Source organism: Neomonachus schauinslandi, chromosome 3 (genome assembly GCF_002201575.2).
Source record: "Neomonachus schauinslandi chromosome 3, ASM220157v2, whole genome shotgun sequence".
NCBI classification, from domain to species: domain Eukaryota; kingdom Metazoa; phylum Chordata; class Mammalia; order Carnivora; family Phocidae; genus Neomonachus; species Neomonachus schauinslandi.
In genome coordinates, this window is record NC_058405.1 from 43,352,331 (window position 1) to 43,365,749 (window position 13,419).

Below are 13,419 nucleotides of genomic sequence, written 5' to 3' on the forward strand. Positions count from 1 at the left end.
TCCTAGGTGCTGTGCGTTACACTAAGTGTTTTAATTGGAACATCTTGGTTCATTTTTCACAGCATTACTATTAGGAATTATTATTAACCACAAATTAGTGATAAGAAAACAGATGGAGAGATACTGAGCACTTGCTCACTGCCACACAGGACAACTTGCTACTGGGCAATCTAGAAGTTGGGCCCCAAAGATTCTGTTCTGTAACACTTGGGTGGTGGAGGCCATCAAGGGGACATGATGCCATTTAACCTGTGAGCAGAACCCAGGCAACCAGAGGTCCCCCTACCCTGGCCTTGGAATATACATCCCACCCATGTTCCCACACTAGAAGACACTATAAGGATGCAACTTTGAGAGAGTAACATGTGGTAGAGACAATCTGGACTGAGTACAAAACTGAACCCCGGTAAGGCCTTTATATAAACTCTTAAGATTCTGGTTGGCAGGTGCGGAAATCTGTTTGTTTTGCAGCTGCCCAGGACAAGCCTAGCATGTAAACTCCATTCTTATTAAAACTTCTACCCAACAATCTGGAGTGGTCTGCCTCTTTCTTCAATCTCTCCTTGCCCTCTGTGTATGGGAACCAATTTTGAATTTCATCCAGGTGACTCCCAAGGTTTCAAACCAACATAAATCCCTGTCAGGAGTGGAGGCATATAAAGGCAGGCAAAGGACAAGTTGTTCATGATCAAAGGGAAAGGAATCTAATCAGACAGGAACACATGAGCTGGGAATTTCCCTCTTATATGCTAACATTTCCTTAAATTCTAAGATATGAAAAGGGAACCTGATTTAGCAAATAAGAACCTCATGAATACCAGAGAAGAGAAAGAAAAAAAAAAAAAAAACTTGAAAAAGTTGAATAAGTAATAAATAGCAGCAGTTAAGAGGCTGAAATCTCATCCTGTCTTTTTAAATCAGATTTGTGACAATGACTCTGGAGAAATTTGAACAGACAGAAATGCTGTTAAGAGACAGGATAACAGTATGGAAAAAAATCAAAGGAACACTGCAATAGATTGGATGATCTGATCTGATTACAGAATTTGACCTCTCTCTCCTTAGGTCTGAGACATTCTCATTTGGAATTCAAGATCCCTTTTGGTAAACACTTTCAGTTTTATGAAAAAGGCCTAATCATTAAAATTAGAAAAGAACTCACTAATGAGATGGAGAAGTTTAAGGGTAAAAATCAGAGGGATAAAATGTCTGAACTCAGATTGGCAGAAAAGTCAGGAAAAAGAAAATTCTATACTGTACAGTCTTTGCCCTCAGCTCCAATGGTGTTCTCAGTGTCAAGCCGGCCATTTTAGAAATTTGCTCTTGAAATGAAGCAGTATTCAATATGAAATTGTTGAAAACCAGACTTTAAAAGACAAATGGGCATTCCCCTTTGAATCAGTCCACTTCATCTGTGCTCTTAGAGATCATTAAGGAGGCAAATAGATAATCTTGATTGATTTAGACTTTAAGTTTTCTTTTAAAGAAAAGTTCCAACAATTAAGCATGTAGAATCTATCTCCAATGGTAGTTGGAGAAATATTTGTTTCCTGATAGTCCTTTAAAGATTCAAATGGCTTTCATTTTATGATTGACTGTAACTGAATAAAGAAAGACTCATGATAATTTTAATGAAATAAAATGGGATTTCTGGGGCAGAGCAAGATGGCAGAGGAGTAGGAGACCTGGATTTCGTCTCCTCTCAGGAATTCAGGTGGATAGGGATCAGACCATTCTGAACACCTACAAACTCAACAGGAGATCGAAGAAAAGAAGAGCAGCAACTCTCTGAACAGAAAAACGACCACTTTCTGGAAGGTAGGACGTGCGGAGAAGTGAATCCGAGGCGATATTTAGGAGGATAGCCGGCGGGGGAGGGGCCTCCGTCGGCCGCTACTGGCAAGTGATAGAGCCGCGGAGCACAAAATCGGAACTTTTAGAAGTCGGCTCCGCTGAGGGACCTCACTCTGGTGGCTAAGTGGGGGGTGGAAACTTTGTGGGACAGTGTGGTCTCAGGACCCTCGGGGTCACAGAAAGACCGGGGGTGCCTGAGTGTGGCAGAGCTCCCAGGTACTGGAGCAGGGAAGCCGGCTGCAGAGGCGGAGCCCAGGCGCGGGCTCTCAGCCATAAACCGTGATCCGCGGCACAGTCGGGCCCCTGCTCCTCCAGCAGGGACCCAACAAGCGGCAGATCCGGGGAGACTCACCTTCCTCCCCCGGGAGGAGCCGCGCGGGAGTGCACCGCAGGGATCTGCTGGGTTTGGAGACTCCACAGAGGGTCGGGTGCCAGAGATAGAAACGCGCGGTCACAGGCCGGGTGAGCACGGAGTGCGGCCAGAGACCGGGGAGACGGGAGTGACTGACGGCTTTTCTCTGGGGGCTCACTGAGGAGCGGGGCCCCGAGTTCTCGGCTCCTCCGGGACAGAGATTGGGAGGCCGCCATTTTCACTCTCCGCCTCCAAAGCTGTAAGGAAAGCTGGCAGGGAACAAAAGCTCCGGAGAGCAAACCTGAGCAGATTACTTAGCCAGGAGGGGGCAAGGGCGGGGCAGTTCCACCTCCGGCAAAGACATTTGGAAACCACGGCAACAGGCCCCTCCCCAGAAGATCAGCGAGAACAGCCAGCCAAGACCAAGTTTACCGATCAATGAGAACGGCAGAACTCCAGCGCTAGGGGAATACTGCACATAGAATTCATGGCTTTTTTACCATGATTCTTTAGTCTTCCAAGGTTAATTTTTTTTTAACTGTCTTTTTTTCTTTTTTTTTTTGAATTTTTCTTTTTCCCTTTTTCCAGCAACTTCTTATAAATCCCTTTTTCAAAAAACATTTTTATTTTTCATTTTTAGAGTCATATTCTATACCTTCATAGTAGTTACCCATACTTTTGGCATATATATATAAGTTGTTCTCTCTTTAAAATTTTGAGATAGTTTCTTCTAACAGATCAAAATATACCCTAAATCTCTAGTGTATGGTTTTTTTCTACTCCCCTGCCTGAACATATTCTCTCCCTTTTTTTCTTTTTTGTTTTTTTTTTAAATCCTCTTCTTTCTTTTTTCAAACAACTTCTTATCAATTCCTTGTATAAAATTTTTTATGATTTCCATCTTTACAGTCATATTCCATCCCTTCATCATATCAATCCTTATTTTTGTACATATATAAGTTTTTCTTTCTTTAAAATTTTGGGGGGCACTTTCTTCTACCAGACCAAAATACACCCAAAATCTAGTGTGTGGCACTGATCTATATACAGGCCGGTCATATTTGATCACATTCTGTTTTTTGTTTTGTTTTGTTCTGTTTTTGTTTGTTTTTATCTTTATCTTTTTCTTTGTCTTTTTTTTTCTTCTTTTTCTTTTTTCTCTCTTTCCCTTTCTTTTCCCACTGCTTCAGATCTTTTCTGATTTGTTTAGAGTATATTTTCTGGGGACGTTGTTACCCTGCTAGCATTTTGTTCTCTCATTAATCTATTCTCCTCTGCACAAAATGACAAGATGGAAAAAATCACTTCAACAAAAAGAACAAGAGGTAGTACCAACTGACATTAGTAAGATGTCAGATCTAGAGTTCAGAATCATCACTTTAAAGATACTAGCTGGGCTTGAAAAAAGCATGGAAATTATTAGAGAAACCCTTTCTGGAGAAGTAAAAGAACTAAAATCTAACCAAGTCGAAATCAAAAAGGCTATTAATGAGGTGCAATCAAATATGGGGGCACTAACTGCTAGGATAAATGAGGCAGTAGAGAGAATCAGTGATATAGAAGACCAAATGATGGAAAATAAAGAAGCTGAGAAAAAGAGAGATAAACAACTATTGGATCACGAGGGCAGAATTCGAGAGATAAGTGATACCATAAGATGAAACAACATTAGAATAATTGGGATCCCAGAAAAAGAAGAAAGAGAGAGAGGGGCAGAAGGTATAATGGAGCAAATTATAGCAGAGAACTCCCCTAATTTGGGGAAGGAAACAGGCATCAAAATCCAGGAAGCACAGAGAACCCCTCTCAAAATCAATAAAAATAGGTCAACACCCCGACATCTAATAGTAAAACTTACGAGTCTCAGAGACAAAGAGAAAATCCTGAAAGCAGCTCGGGAGAAGAGATATGTAACCTACAATGGTAGAAACATTAGATTGGCAACAGACCTATCCACAGAGACCTGGCAGGCCAGAAAGGACTGGCAGGATATATTCAGAGCACTAAATGAGAAAAATATGCAGCCAAGAATACTATATCCAGCTAGGCTGTCATTGAAAATTGAAGGAGAGATAAAAAGCTTCCAGGACAAACAAAAACTAAAGGAATTTGCAAACACAAAACCAGCCCTAGCAGAAATATTGAAAGGGGTCCTCTAAGCAAAGAGAGACCCTAAAAGTAACATAGACCGGAAAGGAACACAGACAATATACAGTAACAGTCACCTTACAGGCAATACAATGGCACTAAATTCCTATCTTTCAATAGTTACCCTGAATGTAAATGGGCTAAATGCCTCAATCAAAAGACACAGGCTATCAGATTGGATTAAAAAACAAGACCCATTGATATGCTGTCTGCAAGAAACTCATTTTAGAACCAAAGACACCCCCAGATTTAAAGTGACAGGGTGGAAAACCATTTACCATGCTAATGGACACCAAAAGAAAGCTGGGGTGGCAATCCTTATATCAGACAAATTAGATTTTAAACCAAAGACTGTAATAAGAGATGAGGAAGGACACTATATCCTACTTAAAGGGTCTATCCAACAAGATCTAACAATTGTCAATATCTATGCCCCTAACATGGGAGCAGCCAATTATATAAGGCAATTAATAACAAAAGCAAAGAAACACATAGAAAACAATACAATGATAGTGGGGGACTTTAACACCCCCTCACTGAAATGGACAGATCGTCTAAGCAAAAGATCAACAAGGAAATAAAGACTTGAAATGACACACTGGACCAAATGGATTTCCCAGATCTATTCAGAACATTCCATCCCAAAGCAACAGAATACACATTCTTCTCTAGTGTCCATGGAACATTCTCCAGAATAGATCACATCCTAGGTCACAAATCAGGTCTCAACTGGTACCAAAAGATTGGGATCATTCCCTGCATATTTTCAGACCACAATGCTTTGAAACTAGAACTCAATCACAAGAGGAAAGTCGGAAAGAACTCAAATACATGGAGGCTAAAGAGCATCCTACTGAAGAATGAATGGGTCAACCAGGAAATTAAAGAAGAATTAAAAAAATTCATGGAAACCAATGAAAATGAAAACACGACTATTCAAAATCTTTGGGATGCAGCAAAGGCAGTCCTAAGAGGAAAGTATATAGCAATACAAACCTTTCTCAAGAAACAAGAAAGGTCTCAAATACACAACCTAACCCTACACCTAAAGGAGCTAGAGAAAGAACAGCAAGTAAAGCCTAAACCCAGCAGGAGAAGAGAAATAATAAAGATCAGAGCAGAAATCAATGAAATAGAAACCAAAAGAACAGTAGAACTGATCAACGAAACTAGGAGCTGGTTCCCTGAAAGAATTAACAAGATTGATAAACCCCTGGCCAGACTTATCAAAAAGAAAAGAGAAATGACCCAAATCAACAAAATCATGAATGAAAGAGGAGAGATCACAACCAACACCAAAGAAATACAAACAATTATAAGAACATATTAGGAGCAATTATATGCCAGCAAATTAGATAATCTGGGAGAAATGAATGCATTCCTAGAGATGTATCAACTACCAAAACTGAACCAGGAGGAAATAGAAAACCTGAACAGACCTATAACCACTAAGGAAATTGAAGCAGTCATCAAAAATCTCCCAAAAAACAAAAGCCCAGGGCCAGATGGCTTCCCAGGGGAATTCTACCACACATTCCAAGAAGAATTAATACCTATTCTTCTGAAACTGTTCCAAAAAATAGAAATGGAAGGAAAACTTCCAAACTCATTTTATGAGGCCAGCATTACCTTGATCCCAAAACCAGACAAAGACCCCATCAAAAAGGAGAATTACAGACCAATATCCCTGATGAACATGGATGCAAAAATTCTCACCAAAATACTAGCCAATAGGATCCAACAGTACATTAAAAGGATTATTCACCACGACCAAGTAGGATTTATCCCTGGGCTGCAAGGTTGGTTCAATATCCGCAAATCAGTCAATGTGATACAATACATCAACAAAAGAAAGAACAAGAATCATATGATCCTCTCAATAGATGCAGAAAAAGCATTTGACAAAGTACAGCAGCCTTTCTTGATCAAAACTCTTCAGAGTATAGGGATAGAGCATACATACCTCAACATCATAAAAGCCATCTATGAAAAACCGACAGAGAATATCATTCTCAATGGGGAAAAACTGAGAGCTTTCCCCCTAAGGTCAGGAACGCGGCAGGGATGTCCACTATCACCACTGCAATTCCGCCTGTTTCCTTTGCTTTGCAAATGTTGGCGGGGATGCAGAGAAAGGGGAGCCCTCCTACACTGTTGGTGGGAATGCAAGCTGGTGCAGCCACTCTGGAAAACAGTATGGAGGTTCCTTAAAAAGTTGAAAATAGAGCTACCATATGATCTAGCAATTGCACTACTGGGCATTTACCCCAAAGATACAAAAGTAGGGATCCGAAAGGGTATGTGCACCCCGATGTTTATATCAGCAATGTCCACAATAGCCAAACTATGGAAAGAGCCAAGATGTCCATCAACAGATGAATGGATAAAGAAGAGGTGGTATATATATACAATGGAATATTATGCAGCCATCAAAAGGAATGAGATCTTGCCATTTGCAATGACATGGATGGAACTGGAGGGTATTATGCTGAGCGAAATAAGTCAATCAGAGAAAGACATGTATCATATGACCTCACTGATATGAGGAATTCTTAATCTCAGGAAACAAACTGAGGGTTGCTGGAGTGGGGGGTGGGGTGGGAAGGATGGGGTGACTGGGTGATAGACACTGGGGAGGGTATGTGCTCTGGTAAGCACTGTGAATTGTGCAAGACTGTTGAATCTCAGATCTGTACCTCTGAAACAAATAATGCAATATATGTTAAGAGAAAAAAAAAAAGAAGAAGGTAGCAGGAGGGGAAGAATGAAAGGGGGGAAATCGGAGGGGTAGACGAACCATGAGAGACGATGGACTCTGAAAAACGGACTGAGGTTTCTAGAGGGGAGGGGGGTGGGAGGTTGGGTTAGCCTGGTGATGGGTATTGAGGAGGGCACGTTCTGCATGGAGCACTGAGTGTTATACACAAACAATGAATCATGGAACACTACATCTAAAACTAATGATGTAATGTATGGGGATTAACATAACAATAAAAAAATTTTTAAAATTTAAAAAACGTCACAGGAAAAGAAAAAAAAATGGGATTTTTCTTAATTATTTTAAAGCAATGCTTTAACTTTCTTTTAAAAGTAAATTCTGTGTATTTAAATTTAGTTGAGGGGCGCCTGGGTGGCTTAGTCATTAAGCGTCTGCCTTCAGCTCAGGTCATGATCCCAGGGTCCTGGCATCGAGCCCCGCATCGGGCTCCCTGCTCCGCGGGAAGCCTGCTTCTCCCTCTCCCACTCCCCCTGCTTGTGTTCCCTCTCTTGCTGTGTCTCTCTCTGTCAAATAAGTAAATAAAATCTTTAAAATAAATAAATAAATAAATAAATAAATAAATAAATAAATAAATAAATAAATAAATAAATTTAGTTGAGTCTTCATAATTCCCAAAGACATCACCTTTATTAAGTCACCATTATTTGTTTTCTTCTTTACATATGAAGAAAATAGCTTGTTGCCACTTGGGAGGTCAGGCAAAGTTACCCATATTTGGAATTGCAAATCTCCACCTTTTCCTATGAGGCACAATATGAATGCAGGGTCTTGGGAGAAGTGGCCCAAAAAAACCTGTCCTGAATAGTATAGGACATCAAACAGGACTTTCGGCACGGAACATTCTGTTGTCATCAGCAATGCACCAGGAGCAAAAATCTTGCAGATATTAAAGAAAGAGAAGCCTCTTTCTTATAGTCTCAGAAAGGAAGTCATACACAAGAACTTACCTACGAAAGAATATGAGGGGGGTGCCTGGGTGGCTCAGTTGGTTAAGCGACTGCCTTCGGCTCAGGTCATGATCCTGGAGTCCCTGGATCGAGTCCCGCATCAGGCTCGCTGCTCGCCAAGGAGTCTGCTTCTCCCTCTGACCCTCCCCCCTCCCATGAGCTCTCTCTCTCTCTCATTCTGTCTCAAATAAATAAATAAAATCTTTAAAAAAAAATTAAAAAAAAAGAATATGAGGGGAAAAAAATCCTTGGGTTATAGCACCCCATTCTACTTTCCATGCCCCACCTTCACCCAGTACACTTTACTGACACTTTATTGAGAGTTACAGATCAATATCAAGGTTAAAGAGTATGGTGTAAGAGTTTCATACTTCTATTCCCGCCTTCCCCCACAACAAACCACAAATATTGTCCAGATGTGTGCTCCAAGAAAAGGTAGGATGGAAAAGCATTCTCATTTTGTTTCTTTCTTAATCATTTGACCATTTGGAAATGTAAAAAGGAGAGGATTTTGTGAGTCGGCAAACAGGCTTTATCCATTTGGACTTATTCCATAAACTTGTACAGCTCTAGCACAGTAACTTGCCATTTGAATTGGAACTCCATTTGGGAAGGAGAGAGGTGTTGGAGCACCGGGTGTCAGAGAGACTGAAGCAGCAGAACAAGACAAAGAAGCTTCCCTGCTTATGACAGCCATGGGGAAACCACATTCATCCAACTCAAGCCTGATCACTACCTTACCTCCCCCCAGGGAGTTTATGCTTACAGATAATGGGGAGTTCAAGCAGCTGCTTTGTTGAAATTACAGACACAAACAAAAAAGCATTTACTTATTGCATGAGCAGTTGGATGAAAATGGTTTTGAAACTCTGCTCCGGGAACTTGGCTTTAAAAATGAAAAGCAGAAAAACATATCTAAAATAAGACAGATATAGGCTTCTGCAAACAGAGAAGCCAGAAACTTATTTTCCAGGTGCGCTACTTTCTAAGTGCCCCTAGCTCTGGAATGCAGGAGATCATTACTGGGGGCAGAACAAGGAGACCATGGGCCTTGTATCCTCTTTGTCAGGAAATTTTCTAACATTAAAGCCCTGCCATGCAGAAAAATGGTGGATTTACTAGTCTGTTTGATTCCTCATGTGTGAAGTTTTTGCTGTGCCCACAGTACAAGTTTTTTTTTTTTGCTTAGGAAGTCTCTATAAGAATCATCTAAAGTCTCTTCTGTGAGCTGAATAAACAGTTCCACTGCTTTCCCATTTGACAGGTTTCCCTCACTTCCAATTTTTGGTGAAGTGGTCTTTCGACTCATAAGCCTCCCCCTACCCTTTGTTCTGATCTCCCCATTACCCGGCATCTATTAACTTCCCACCCTCTTCAGCTCCTAGAGTGTTTCTAATTCTCTCATTCCTTAATCCTCCACTAGAGAGATTTCCCTGCTTTGCAGAAATCCAAATTATGTCATTCATATTGACTCTCTCCCTGGAGAGGATAAGAGAGATTAACAGAAAACATGGAGCCTGGTATGGAGGGAACTTCTCTCCTGCTCTCCTCTGTAACACTGTAGTCATTAGCTTCTCTGATTGTGCCCTCCCACTGTCCAGGGTGTCTATGGCTTCAAACAGGACTCCCTGCACTGAACATTCTGCTGTCATCAGCAATACACAAGGGAGCAAAAACTAAGATGATTTGCTATTCAAACAGAGTAAGATTCTAGAGAGACTTTGGCAGATAGTGAAGAGAGGCCTTTTTCTCACAGTCACGGAAAGGAAGTCCTACAGATGAACATACCCATGAAAGAATAGGATGGAAAAAAATCCTTTGGTTATAGCATCCCATTCTAACTTCCTGTACCCCATTTTCACCCAGGATACTTTGCCAGAAGACTACTCCATAAAACAAATGCCACACATTCTTAATTCAGCAAAGAATGAGTGCTTCCTAAGTGCTGGGGATTGAATGATGTATCTTGTGTTAGGTAAAAATGCAAAAACAGAGAGGTTCCAGTGAAGGGGTGCTTGCTGTCTCATGGCAACCTCTGCTTCCTGGTTACCCATAATCTATCAGAGTAGACCATTCAGAGCTGGCTCTTATGCCCTATGTTCTAACCATACATGTATTTTTTTCTTCTTCCTTTAAAATTACCCTATCAGTCTCTCTCTCTCTCTTTCTGTATTTCTCTCAGGGATCTGATGAACTAATCTGACCCAAGGTGTTAATAAATTATACTGCCAATGTTTGCCTCCACGTATTAATTTTTATATATTTTTGTAAAATAAGGTAGCCTAAAGAAGTAAGTAATGTGATCAGATGACAGTAGAGAAAGCATATTTAACTCCTGCTCTTTTGTCATAAAACTATTTGGAAGCACCATTTATACAAAATTAGAAATGGAACAGCACCACTCACCATGAGGACCTGGTTTCTCAAAACAGGTATTCATGCCTGAAAGAATTTTCTTAAGACTTTCCAAACCTAAACTTGTTAAGTGCTAATAATGGAATTTTAGAACTGTCTGAAAGTGTTCACACCTTTTACAAAAGGGAAAAAAGTCAAAGTGAAATTGATTAATTATTCATGGATTACTCAACTATATAAATTGGGATTAAAGGGTTTTGGATAAATTTAAATCTAATATAGTCCAGATCCACACACACAAACACACACACACAGGAAAACAAAACAAAATATCAGCTCCCAGGTGGGCCCTTGACTGGCTTTCAAAGAAAGGGCTCAAGGATGGAGTAGTTCATTTTAATGAAAGTCCTACATATGGTAAAAGCTATAAACAGATCAGTTAAATAGAACTAAGTCTGTAGAAAATAATATGATTTCATATATTAAAAAGCTTTAACTTTTCTTGGAGGGTACCTAAAGAATTACATAGCATGAAAATTTGGTACTAGGAAATATAACTTGAAATACATGATTTTGACAGGGTGCCAACATTTTATGGTGGCTAAAAGCAACCATTTTATTCAGAAGCTCAGCTTGGTGGTGAGCAACCTAGGACTTTGAAGACTAAATAGGGAGGCTCATCCTAAGTAGACTTCTTTTCTTTTCTCCAGGATCCCAATGGGCTACTTGAAATATCTACAAGTCGTTCATCCAAACAGCAGTGCATCATTACAAGAACTAATTGCTCATTATTTTTGCAGCCCAGCTTAAAAGGGAGACATGAAAGATTTCTCAGAGGGCTTGCGTTTCAATTTTGAAGCCTGGAGTGAAAGGACTTCAACTGTGATCCATTGTGAGAGCTGACTGGCAACTAGAGCCTGTTGCAAACACCCACTGTGCCCCGTGTTCTAAAAGAATGCAAGCTTACTGTGTCAGCAGTTGTACCATGCACACATGAATGAACTTTCAGAATGACCGTTTTATTATGTGTATCTAAAAATGAGACAAACCCATATGCCTGGGGTTTGGGTCTTCAGAAATGAGGATGCATCAAGGCCGGTGGTTTGATTGAGCATGTTCCCTTATTTTAGAAGGGATGGTGCCTGTGAGATCAAACTAAGACAGGTCCCTGCTTGTTCTCTATGAATCTGACATGCCTTCATACAGAGGGGATACTAATAGGCTGCTGAGCTATTAATGAAATCCAATTTCAAACCATGTCTCATGGCCATCCATGCTGGTAGGATACAAGAACAACAATCACAGCACTTTTAACAGCCCTTTCAGGTTGACTTAAATAAGGGTGATAGAAAAATCCCATGTATAACAAAAAAGCATTGAATAATGGCATTGGGATCGGGTAGCAAGGTAGTTCATTGTCAACATCTTACAACCTTAGAATATAAGGCTCTATCATGTGTGGGCATTATGTGATTCATGAAATGATGAAAAAAATGGATTGAAATGCAGTGCATTCTTAGGATTATCTGATAAAAACGAAGAAACTGACTATTTTTGATACCATAAAATGTCTCAGTGGAATTTCACTAACGACTGATCTAAAATTTTACATCTCTGATTAACTTACTTTCTAGTAATAATCACAAACTTTTTTCTCTTTTCAATTAAATGTGATAAACCTTAAGTATATGTACCATTTAATTACATATCATATTTAGATCCCTTCGTTTATATTATAACACAGCAATCCCCCTTTATTTCTCTCTTTGGTACGGTTTAATATCTGCTTTCATTCCTTTCACTACTACAAATGTACATATTGTTTAGACAAATATTCTTATATTTATCCAATTAATATTTCCAAATATTTATCCACTTTTGGTTTCTTTGGGCCTATATATTTATATACTTTTTGTATTATAAATAAAAACACCCTTTACCTCCAATCATGATTGATTAGTGGATGCATTAAAGTCTTTTTCTTAATGTGGGGACTATCCCTTTTCAATCCCAGCTTATCTTTAATATTCACATATGTTTTGTTGTTTGAAGCTTTCTTTTCTACCTCTGTTGTTTTTGTTAGAACTCAAGCAATAGAATCCTAGAAGTGTTATGTCAAGGGGTCCTTGCAAATTATTTATCCCAAGCCACCATTCCACATAGCAGAGAAGTGGGTTCAGAGATATTCAAGGACAGGCAGTAGGGGTCAAGAGCATATTCCTAATAGAAAGTGCTAGGAAGCAAAGCTCTAACCCATTGCTATTTCTGTAATCTATAGAATAGATATAGTTCTATAATCTACATCAAATACTGACAATGAGCAAATAATATTTTAAGATACATTAAATTGCTTGTTCTTTGTTCCGTGATCTGGTTTCAAACTGCTCACTGCTTCTCAGGTGAACACCCCTTAAAAACAGGTGTCATGGACTTCAGATACAAAAGGAGTCAGAATCAGTACATACATATCCAAGAGATCTCTCATGATTCTTTCTCCTTTCTTAACCCAGACTGATTGATTAGTTGAGTGACCTAACCCAGTAGTGAGCATTCCTGATGCCTATCTGAATCATTTCCTGTTTCGGATTACTAATTGGCCTGCTTGCTATCTCTAATTGCACTTTGTGGGGACTACTTGGTGACCTGCTTTGTGAGCTCATTAACAGCTCTGTTCATCCTCAGGGAGGTTAAGACAGTCACTCAAGGTCATATACCTGTTTAATAGGGAGTCTGGTTTCAAACCCACATGTGACTGAAATCAATTCCACTTTGAGCTCAAAAAGCACATTGCTGCTGAAAAAAACCTGAATCAACTCTCTGAGGGACAGGACAAAAGCCTAGAATTTAGGAAAGCAGCAATGATTGAATAAGTAGATATTTTATGCTTATTTTTGCACAGGCAGATCCAGGTTAGAGAAAGAAAACATGAGATTTGGAGTCAACTAGGCAGGAGTTTCAGTCCTACCCTTGCTGACTTGTAATCA